Below are 12,022 nucleotides of genomic sequence, written 5' to 3'. Positions count from 1 at the left end.
TCCCACATTCTCCCCCACTCCCCGTGCGAGCGAGTCCCACATTCTCCCCCCACTTCCCCGCGGGAGCAAGTCCCACATTCTCCCCACTCCCTGTGGGAGCGAGTCCCACATTCTCACCCCACTCCCCGTGAGAGCGAGTCCCACATTCTACAACACTCCCCGTGGGAGCGACTCCACATTCTCCCCCACTCCCCGTGGGAGCCAGTCCCACATTCTCCCCCACTCCCCGTGGGAGCCAGTCCCACATTCTCCCCCACTCCCCGCGGAGCGAGTCCCAGAGTCTCCCCCACTCCCACGGGAGCGAGTCCCACATTCTCCCCCACTCCCCGCGGGAGCGAGTCCCACATTCTCCCCCACTTCCCGTGGGAGCGAGTCCCACATTCTCTCCCCGCTCCTCGTGGAGCGAGTCCCACCTTCTCCCCTCTCCCCGCAAGGGGAGCGAGTTCCACATTCTCCCCCACTCCCCACGGGAGCGAGCCCCACATTCTCCCCCACTCCCCGTGGGAGCCAGTCCCACATTCTCCCCACTCCCCGGCGGGAGCGAGTCCCACATCTCCCCACTCCCGCGGAGCGTGTCCCACATTCTCCCCCAGTCCCCGTGGGAGCGAGTCCCCACATTCTCCCCCACTCCCCGTGCGAGCGAGTCCCACATTCTCCCCCAACTCTCCGCGGGAGCAAGTCCCACATTCTCCCCACTCCCTGTGGGAGCGAGTCCCACATTCTCCCCACTCCCCGTGGGAGCGAGTCCCACATTCTCCCCACTCCCTGTGGGAGCGAGTCCCACATTCTCCCCACTCCCCGTGGGAGCGAGTCCCACATTCTCCCCACTCCCTGTGGGAGCGAGTCCCACATTCTCCCCACTCCCGTTGGAGCGAGTCCCACATTCTCACCCCACTCCCCGTGAGAGCGAGTCCCACATTCTCCCCACTCCCCGCGGGAGCGAGTCCCACATTCTCCCCACTCCCCGTGAGAGCGAGTCCCACATTCTCCCCCACTCCCCGCGGGAGCGAGTCCCACATTCTCCCCACTCCCCGCAGGAGCGAGTCTCACATTCACCCCCACTCCCCGCGGGAGCGAGTCCCACATTCTCCCCACTCCCCGCAGGAGCGAGTCTCACATTCACCCCCCACTCCCCGCAGGAGCGAGTCCCACATTCACCCCCACTCCCCGCGGGAGCGAGTCCACATTCTCCCCCACTCCCCGCAGGAGCGAGTCCACATTCTCCCCCACTCCCCGCAGGAGCGAGTCCCACATTCTTCCCCACTCCCCGCGGGAGCGAGTCCCACATTCTCCCCCATTCCCCGTGGGAGCGAGTCCCACATTCTCCCCCACTCACCGCGGGAGCGAGTCCCACACTCCCCGCAGGAGTGAGTCCCACATTCTCCCTACTCCCTGTGGGAGCGAGTCCCACATTCACCCCCACTCCCGCAGGAGCGAGTCCCACATTCTCCCCACTCCCCGCGGGAGCGAGTCCCACATTCTCCCCCACTCCCCGCGGGAGTGAGTCCCACATTCTACCCCGCTCCCTGTGGGAGCGAGTCCCACATTCACCCCCAACTCCCCGCAGGAGCGAGTCCCACATTCTCCCCACTCCCCGCGGGAGCGAGTCCCACATTCTCCCCACTCCCGCAGGAGCGTGTCCCACATTCTCCCCCACTCCCGCGGGGGTGAGTCACACATTCTACCCTGCTCCCTGTGGGAGCGAGTCCCACATTCTCCCCACTTCCCGCGGGAGCGAGTCCCCACATTCTCCCCACTCCCGCGCGGGAGCGAGTCCCACATTCTCCCCACTCCCTGTGGGAGCGAGTCCCACATTCTCACCCCACTCCCCGTGAGAGCTAGTCCACATTCTCCCCACTCCCGTGGAGCGAGTCCCACATTCTCCCCCACTCCCCGTGGGAGCCAGTCCCACATTCTCCACCACTCCCCCGCTGGGGAGCGAGTCCCACATTCTCCCCACTCCCCGTGGGAGCGAGTCCCACATTCTGCCCCACTCCCCGTGAGAGCGAGTCCCACATTCTCCCCGCTCCCCGCGGGAGCGAGTCCCCCATTCTCCCCACTCCCCGTGGGAGCGAGTCCCACATTCTCCCCCACTCCCCGTGGGAGTGAGTCCCACATTCTGCCCCACTCCCCGTGAGAGCGAGTCCCCCATTCTCTCCACCACTCCCGAGGGAGCGAGTCCCACATTCTCCCCACTCCCCGTGGGAGCGAGTCCCACATTCTCCCCCACTCCCCGCGGGAGCGAGTCGCACATTCTCCCCCACTCCCCGCGGAGCGAGTCCCCCATTCTCCCCCACTCCCCGTGGAGCGAGTCCCACATTCTCCCCCACTCCCCGTGGGAGTGAAGTCCCACATTCTCCCCCACTCCCCGTGGGAGCGAGTCCCACATTCTCCCCCACTCCCCGTGGGAGCGAGTCCCACATTCTGCCCCACTCCCGTGGGAGCGAGTCCCACATTCTCTCCCCGCTCCCCGTGGGAGCGAGTCCCACATTCTCCCCTCTCCCCGCGGGAGCGAGTTCCACATTCTCCCCCACTCCCCGTGGGAGCGAGTCCCACATTCTCCCCCACCTCCCCGTGGGAGCGAGTCCCACATTCTCCCCCACTCCCCACGGGAGCGAGTCCCACATTCTCCCCCACTCCCCGTGGGAGCGAGTCCCACATTCTCCCCCACTCCCCGTGGGAGCGAGTCCCACATTCTCTCCCCGCTCCCCGTGGGAGCGATTCCCACATTCTCCCCATCCCTGTGGGAGCGATTCCCACATTCTCCCCCACTCCACGCGGGAGCGAGTCCCACATTCTCCCCCACTCCCCGTGGGAGCCAAGTCCCACATTCTACCCCACTCCCCCCGCGGGAGGCGAGTCCCACATTCTCCCCCACTCCCCCGCGGGAGCGAGTCCCACATTCTCCCCCACTCCCGTGGGAGCGAGTCCCACATTCTCCCCCCACTCCCCGTGGGAGCGAGTCCCACATTCTCCCCCAGTCCCCGTGGGAGCGAGTCCCCATTCTCCCCCACTCCCCGTGGGAGCGAGTCCCACATTCTCCAACACTCCCCGTGGGAGCGAGTCCCACATTCTCCCCCACTCGCCACGGCAGCGTGTCCCACATTCTCCCCCACTCCCCCGCGGGAGCGAGTCCCACATTCTCCCTCACTCCCCGCGGGGAGCGAGTCCCACATCTCCCCCACTCCCGCGGGAGCGAGTCCCACATTCTCCCTCACTCACCCGCGGGAGCGAGTCCCACATTCTCCCCCATTACCCGCGGGAGCGAGTCCCACATTCTCTCCCCGCTCCCCGTGGGAGCGAGTCCCACATTCTCCCCACTCCCTGTGGGAGCGAGACCCACATTCTCCCCCACTCCCGGTGGAGCGATTCCCACATTCTCCCCCACTCCACGCGGGGAGCGAGTCCCACATTCTCCCCCACTCCCCTTGGGAGCGAGTCCCACATTCTCCCCACTCCCCGCGAGAGCGAGTCCACATTCTCCCCACTCCCCGCAGGAGCGAGTCCCACATTCTCCCACTCCCCGCAGGAGCGAGTCCCACATTCTCCCCACTCCCCGTGGGAGCGAGTCCCACATTCTACCCCCGCTCACCCGCAGGAGCGAGTCCCACATTGTCCCCGCGGGAGCGAGTCCCACATTCTCCCCCACGTCCCCGCGGGAGCGAGTCCCACATTCTCCCCCACTCCCCGCGGGAGTGAGTCACACATTCTACCCGCTCCCCGTGGGAGCGAGTCCCACATTCTCCCCCTCTCCCCGTGCGAGCGAGTCCCACATTCTCCCCCCACTCCCCGTGCGAGCGAGTCCCACATTCTCCCCCCACTCTCCGCGGGAGCAAGTCCCACATTCTCCCCACTCCCTGTGGGAGCGAGTCCCACATTCTCACCCCACTCCCCGTGAGAGCGAGTCCCACATCTCCAACACTCCCCGTGGGAGCGACTCCCACATTCTCCCCCACTCACAATGGGAGTGAGTCCCACATTCTCCCCCACTCCCCGTGGGAGCGAGTCCCACATTCTCCCCCACTCCCCGTGGGAGCGAGTCCCACATTCTCACCCACTCCCCACGGGAGCGAGTCACACATTCTCCCACCACTCCCCGTGGGAGCCAGTCCACATTCTCCCCCACTCCCCGCTGGGAGCGAGTCCCACATTCTCCCCCACTCCCCGATGGAGTGAGTCCCACATTCTCCCCCACTCCCCGTGGGAGCGAGTCCACATTCTCCCCCACTCCCCGTGGGAGCGAGTCCCACATTCTCTCCCCGCTCCCCGTGGGAGCGATTCCCACATTCTCCCCCATTCTCTGTGGGAGCGATTTCCACATTCTCCCCCACTCCACGCGGGAGCGAGTCCACATTCTCCCCCACTCCCCGTGGGAGCCAGTCCCACATTCTCCCCCACTCCCCGCGGGAGCGAGTCCCACATTCTCCCCCACTCCCCGCGGGAGCGTGTCCCACATTCTCCCCCCCCACTCCCCGTGGGAGCGAGTCCCACATTCTCCCCCACTCCCCGTGGGGAGCGAGTCCCACATTCTCCCCCAGTCCCGTGGGAGCGAGTCCCACATTCTCCCCCACTCCCCGTGGGAGCGAGTCCCACATTCTCCCCACTCCCCGCGGGAGCGAGTCCCACATTCTCCCCCACTCCCCGTGGGAGCGATTCCCACTTTCTCCAACACTCCCCGTGGGAGCGAGTCCCACATTCTCCCCCACTCCCCACGGGAGCGTGTCCCACATTCTCCCCCTATTCCCCCGCGGGAGCAAGTCCCACATTCTCCCTCACTCCCCGCGGGGAGCGAGTCCACATTCTCCCCACTCCCCGCGGGAGCGAGTCCCACATTCTCCCCACTCCCCGTGGGAGCGAGTCCCACATTCTCTCCCCGCTCCCCGTGGAGCGAGTCCCACATTCTCCCCACTCCCTGTGGGAGCGAGTCCCACATTCTCCCCCCCACTCCCCGTGGGAGCGATTCCCACATTCTCCCCCACTCCACGCGGGAGCGAGTCCCACATTCTCCCCCACTCCCCGTGGGAGCGAGTCCCACATTCTCCCCACTCCCCGCGAGAGCGAGTCCCACATTCTCCCCACTCCCCGCAGGAGCGAGGTCCCACATTCTCCCCACTCCCCGCAGGAGCGAGTCCCACATTCTCCCCCACTCCCCGTGGGAGCGAGTCCCACATTCTACCCCGTCCCCGCAGGAGCGAGTCCCACATTGTCCCCGCGGGAGCGAGTCCCACATTCTCCCCCACTCCCCGCGGGAGCGAGTCCCACATTCTCCCCCACTCCCCGCGGGAGTGAGTCACACATTCTACCCCGCTCCCCGTGGGAGCGAGTCCCACATTCTCCCCCTCTCCCCGTGGCGGAGCGAGTCCCACATTCTCCCCCCACTCCCCGTTGCGGAGCGAGTCCCACATTCTCCCCCCACTCTCCGCGGAGCAAGTCCCACATTCTCCCCACTCCCTGTGGAGCGAGTCCCACATTCTCACCCCACTCCCCGTGAGAGCGAGTCCCACATTCTCCAACACTCCCCGTGGGAGCGACTCCCACATTCCTCCCCACTCCCAATGGGAGTGAGTCCCACATTCTCCCCCACTCCCCGTGGGAGCGAGTCCCACATTCTCTCCCCGCTCCCCGTGGGAGCGAGTCCCACATTCTCCCGTCTCCCCGCAGGAGCGAGTTCCACATTCTCCCCCACTCCCCGTGGGAGCGAGTCCCACATTCTCCCCCCCACTCCCCGCGGGAGCAAGTCCCACATTCTCCCCCACTCCCCGTGGGAACGAGTCCCACATTCTCCCCCCACTCCGCATGGGGAGCGAGTCCAAATTCTCCCCCACTCCCCGTGGGAGGCGAGTCCCACATTCTCCCCGCGGGAGCGAGTCCCATATTCTCCCTCACTCCCCGTGGGAGCGAGTCCCACATTCTACCCCCACACCCCGTGGGAGCGAGTCCCACATTCTCCCCACTCCCGTGGGAGCGAGTCCCACATTCTCCCCACTCCCCGCGGGAGCGCGTCCCACATTCTCCCCACTCCCCGTGGGAGCGAGTCCCACATTCTCCACAAATCCCCGTGGGAGCGAGTCCCACATTCTCCCCCACTCCCCGCGGGAGTGAGTCACATATTCTACCCCGCTCCCCGTGGAGCGAGTCCCACATTCTCCCCCTCTCCCCGTGCGAGCGAGTCCCACATTCTCCCCACTCCCCGCGGGAGCGAGTCCACATTCTCCCCACTCCCCGCGGGAGCAAGTCCCACATTCTCCCCCACTCCCGTGGGAGCGAGTCCCACATTCTCCCCCACTCCCCGTGGGAGCCAGTCCCACATTCTCCCCCACTCCCCGCGGGAGCGAGTCCCACATTCTCCCCACTCCCCGCGGGAGCGTGTCCCACATTCTCCCCCACTCCCCGCGGAGCGAGTCCCACATTCTCCCCCACTCCCCGTGGGAGCGAGTCCCACATTCTCCCTCACTCCCCGCGGGAGCGAGTCTCAGATTCTCCCCCACTCCCGGCGGGAGCGAGTCCCACATTCTCCCCACTCCCCGTGGGAGCGAGTCCAACATTCTCCCCACTCCCCGAGGGAGGCGAGTCCCACATTCTCCCCCACTCCCCGCAGGAGTGAGTCACATATTCTACCCCCGCTCCCCGTGGGAGCGAGTCCCACATTCTCCCCCTCTCCCGTGCGAGCGAGTCCCACATTCTCCCCACTCCCCGCTGGGAGCGAGTCCCACATTCTCCCCACTCCCCGCGGGAGCAAGTCCCACATTCTCCCCCACTCCCCGCGGGAGGGAGCGAGTCCCACATTCTCCCCACTCCCCGCGGAGCGAGTCCCACATTCTCCCCACTCCCGCGGGAGCGAGTCCCACATTCTCCCCACTCCCTGTGGGACCGAGTCCCACATTCTCACCCCACTCCCCGTGAGAGCGAGTCCCACATTCTCCCCCACTCCCCGTGGGAGCGAGTCCCACATTCTCCCCCACTCCCGTGGGAGCGAGTCCCGCATTCTCCCCCCTCCCCGCGGGAGCGAGTCCCACATTCTCCCCCACCCACCCCGTGGGAGCGAGTCTCAGATTCTCCCCCACTCCCCGTGGGAGAGAGTCCATGATTCTCCAACACTCCCCGTGGGAGCGACTCCCTCATTCTCCCCCACTCCCCGCGGGAGCGAGTCCCACATTCTGCCCCACTCCCCGTGGGAGCGAGTCCCACATTCTCGCCCCGCTCCCCGTGGGAGCGAGTCCCACATTCTCCCCTCTCCCCGCGGGAGCGGAGTTCCACATTCTCCCCCCACTCCCCGTGGGAGCGAGTCCACATTCTCCCCCACTCCCCGTGGGAGCGAGTCTCACATTCTCCCCACTCCCCACGGGAGCGAGATCCCACATTCTCCCCCACTCCCCGTGGGAGCCAGTCCCACATTCTCCCCCACTCCCCACGGGAGCGAGTCCCACATTCTCCCCCACTCCCCGCGGAGCGAGTCCCACATTCTCCCCGCTCCCCCGTGGAGCGAGTCCCACATTCTCCCCACTCCCCGCGGGAGCGAGTCCCACATTCTCCCCCACTCCCGTGGGAGTGAGTCACACATTCTACCCCGCTCCCCGTGGGAGCGAGTCCCACATTCTCCCCCACTCCCCGCGGGAGCGAGTCCCACATTCTCCCCCACTCCCCGCGGGTGTGAGTCACACATTCTACCCCGCTCCCCCGTGGGAGCGAGTCCCACATTCTCCCCCACTCCCCGCGGGAGCGGTCCCACATTCTCCCCCACTCCCCATGGGAGCGAGTCCCACATTGTCCCCACTCCCCGTGGGAGCGAGTCCCACATTCTCCCCCTCTCCCGTGCGAGCGAGTCCCACATTCTCCCCCACTCCCCGCGGGAGCGAGTCCCACATTGTCCCCCACACCCCGCGGGAGTGAGTCCCACATTCTCCACCCACTCCCCGCGGAGTGGTCCCACATTCTCCCCACTCCCATGGGAGCGAGTCCCACATTGTCCACCACACCCCGCGGGAGTGAGTCCCACATTCTCCCCCCACTCCCCGTGAGAGCGAGTCCCACATTCTCAACACTCCCCGTGGGAGCGAGTCCCACATTCTACCCCACTCCCCGCGGGAGCGAGTCACACATTCTACCCCGCTCCCCATGGGAGCGAGTCCCACATTCTTCCCCACTCCCCGCGGGAGCGAGTCCCACATTCTCCCCCACTCCCCCGTGGGAGTGAGTCCCACAGTGCTCCGAGTGGTGTGTCTAACCGAGGGATACGGAGACCGGGACTGTGCACGGTGCTCCGAGTGTGGGTCTGACCGAGGAACACGGAGACCGGGACTGTGCACGGTGCTCCGAGTGTGGGTTCTGACCGAGGAACACGGAGACCGGGACTGTGCACGTTGCTCCGAATGTGGGTCTGACCGATGGTAATGGAGACCGGGACTGTGCACGGTGCTCCGAGTGTGGGTCAGACCAAGGGATATGGAGACCGGGACTGTGCATGGTGCTCCGAGTGTGGGTCTGACCAATGGATATGGAGACCGGGACTGTGCACGGTGCTCCGAGTGTGGGTCTGACCGAGGGACACGGAGACCGGGACTGTGCACGGTGCTCCGAGTGTGGGTCGAACCGAGGGACACGGGGACCGGGACTGTGCACGGTGCTCCGAGTGTGGGTCTGACCGAGGGACACGGAGACCGGGACTGTGCATGGTGCTCCGAGTGTGGGTCTGACCGAGGGAGACCGGGACTGTGCACGGTGCTCCGAGTGTGGGTCTGACCAATGGATATGGAGACCGGGACTGTGCACGGTGCTCCGAGTGTGGGTCTGACCGAGGGACACGGAGACCGGGACTGTGCACGGTGCTCCGAGTGTGGGTCGAACCGAGGGACACGGGGACCGGGACTGTGCACGGTGCTCCGAGTGTGGGTCTGACCGAGGGACACGGAGACCGGGACTGGGCACGGTGCTCCGAGTGTGGGTCTGACCGAGGGTCACGGAGACCGGGACTGTGCACGGTGCTCCAGTGTGGGTCTGACCGAGGGATACGGAGGCCGGGACTGTGCACGGTGCTCCAGTGTGGGTCTGACCGAGGGATACGGAGGCCGGGACTGTGCACGGTGCTCCGAGTGTGGGTCTGACCGAGGGATACGGAGACCGGGACTGTGCACGGTGCTCCAGTGTGGGTCTGACCGAGGGATACGGAGACCGGGACTGTGCACGGTGCTCCAGTGTGGGTCTGACCGAGGGATACGGAGGCCGGGACTGTGCACGGTGCTCCGAGTGTGGGTCTGACCGAGGGATACGGAGACCGGAACTGTGCACAGTGCTCCGAGTGTGGGTATAACCGAGGGATAGGGAGACCGGGGCTGTGCACGGTGCTCCGAGTGTGGGTCTGACTGAGGGTCACGGAGACCGGGACTGTGCAAAGTGCTCCGAGTGTGGGTCTGACCGAGGGTCACTGAGACCGGGACTGTGCACGGTGCTCCGAGTGTGGGTATAACCGAGGGATAGGGAGACCGGGACTGTGCACGGTGCTCCGAGTGTGGGTCTGACCGAGGGACACGGAGACCGGGACTGTGCACGGTGCTCCGAGTGTGGGTCTGACCGAGGGACACGGAGACCGGGACTGTGCACTGTGCTCCGAGTGTGGGTCTGACCGAGGGACACGGAGACCGGGACTGTGCACGGTGCTCCGAGTGTGGGTATATCCGAGGGATAGGGAGACCGGGACTGTGCACGGTGCTCCGAGTGTGGGTCTGACCGAGGGACACGGAGACCGGGACTGTGCACGGTGCTCCGAGTGTGGGTCTGACCGAGGGACACGGAGACCGGGACTGTGCACGGTGCTCCGAGTGTGGGTCTGACCGAGGGACACGGAGACCGGGACTGTGCACGGTGCTCCGAGTGTGGGTCTGAGCGAGGGACACGGAGACCGGGACTGTGCACGGTGCTCTGAGTGTGGGTCTGACCGAGGAACACGGAGACCGGGACTGTGCACGGTGCTCCGAGTGTGGGTCTGACCAAGGGACACGGAGACCGGGACTGTGCACGGTGCTCTGAGTGTGGGTCTGACCGAGGAACACGGAGACCGGGACTGTGCACGGTGCTCCGAGTGTGGGTCTGACCGAGGGACACGGAGACCGGGACTGTGCACGGTGCTCCGAGTGTGGGTCTGACTGAGGGATACGGAGACCGGGACTGTGCACGGTGCTCCGAGTGTGGGTCTGACCGAGGGACACGGAGACCGGGACTGTGCACGGTGCTCCGAGTGTGGGTCTGAACGAGGGAGACCGGGACTGTGCACGGTGCTCCGAGTGTGGGTCTGACCGAGGGACACGGAGACCGGGACTGTGCACGGTGCTCCGAGTGTGGGTCTGACCGAGGGACACGGAGACCGGGACTGTGCACGGTGCTCCGAGTGTGGGTCTGAGCGAGGGACACGGAGACCGGGACTGTGCACGGTGCTCCGAGTGTGGGTCTGACCGAGGGACACGGAGACCGGGACTGTGCACGGTGCTCCGAGTGTGGGTCTGACCGAGGGATACGGAGACCGGGACTGTGCACGGTGCTCTGAGTGTGGGTCTGACCGAGGAACACGGAGACCGGGACTGTGCACGGTGCTCCGAGTGTGGGTCTGACCAAGGGACACGGAGACCGGGACTGTGCACGGTGCTCCGAGTGTGGCTCTGACCGAGGGACACGGAGACCGGGACTGTGCACGGTGCTCCGAGTGTGGGTCTGACCGAGGGATACGGAGACCGGGACTGTGCACGGTGCTCCGAGTGTGGGTCTGACCGAGGGATACGGAGACCGGGACTGTGCACGGTGCTCCGAGTGTGGGTCTGACCGAGGGACACGGAGACCGGGACTGTGCACGGTGCTCCGAGTGTGGGTCTGACCGAGGGATACGGAGACTGGGACTGTGCACGGTGCTCTGAGTGTGGGTCTGACCGAGGGACACGGAGACCGGGACACTGCACGGTGCTCCGAGTGTGGGTCTGACCGAGGGATACGGAGACCGGGACTGTGCGCGGTGCTCCGAGTGTGGGTCTCACCGAGGGACACGGAGACCGGGACTGTGCACGGTGCTCCGAGTGTGGGTCTGACCGAGGGATACGGAGACCGGGACTGTGCACGGTGCTCCGAGTGTGGGTCTGACCGAGGGATACGGAGACCGGGACTGTGCACGGTGCTCCGAGTGTGGGTCTGACCGAGGGACACGGAGACCGGGACTGCGCACGGTGCTCCGAGTGTGGGTCTGACCGAGGGACACGGAGACCGGGACTGTGCACGGTGCTCCGAGTGTGGGTCTGACCGAGGGACACGGAGACCGGGACTGCGCACGGTGCTCCGAGTGTGGGTCTGACCGAGGGATAGGGAGACCGGGACTGTGCACGGTGCTCCGAGTGTGTGCCTGACCGAGGGATACGGAGACCGGGACTGTGCACGGTGCTCCGAGTGTGTGCCTGACCGAGGGACACGGAGACCGGGTCTGTGCACGGTGCTCCGAGTGTGCGTCTGACCGAGGGACACGGAGACCGGGACTGTGCACGGTGCTCCGAGTGTGTGCCTGACCGTGGGATACGGAGACCGGGACTGTGCACGGTGCTCCGAGTGTGGGTCTGACCGAGGGACACGGAGACCGGGACTGCGCACGGTGCACGGTGCTCCGAGTGTGGGTCTGACCGAGGGACACGGAGACCGGGACTGTGCACGGTGCTCCGAGTGTGGGTCTAACCGAGGGACACGGAGATCGGGACTGTGCACGGTGCTCCGAGTGTGGGTCTGACCGAGGGACACGGAGACCGGGTCTGTGCACGGTGCTCCGAGTGTGGGTCTGACCGAGGGACACGGAGACCGGGACTGTGCACGGTGCTCCGAGGTTGGGTCTGACCGAGGGACACGGAGACCGGGACTGTGCACGGTGCTCCGAGTGTGGGTCTGACCGAGGGACATGGAGACCGGGACTGTGCACGGTGCTCCGAGTGTGGGCCTAACATTGTGTTTATTATAATTCACTGCTTTCTGCTGCCTCTATCCTCTTTTTGGCTCCAGGCTC

This window comes from Scyliorhinus torazame, chromosome X, assembly GCF_047496885.1.
Source record: "Scyliorhinus torazame isolate Kashiwa2021f chromosome X, sScyTor2.1, whole genome shotgun sequence".
In the NCBI taxonomy this organism is placed as follows: Eukaryota; Metazoa; Chordata; class Chondrichthyes; order Carcharhiniformes; family Scyliorhinidae; genus Scyliorhinus; species Scyliorhinus torazame.
Note: the sequence above shows the minus strand (reverse complement) of the source record.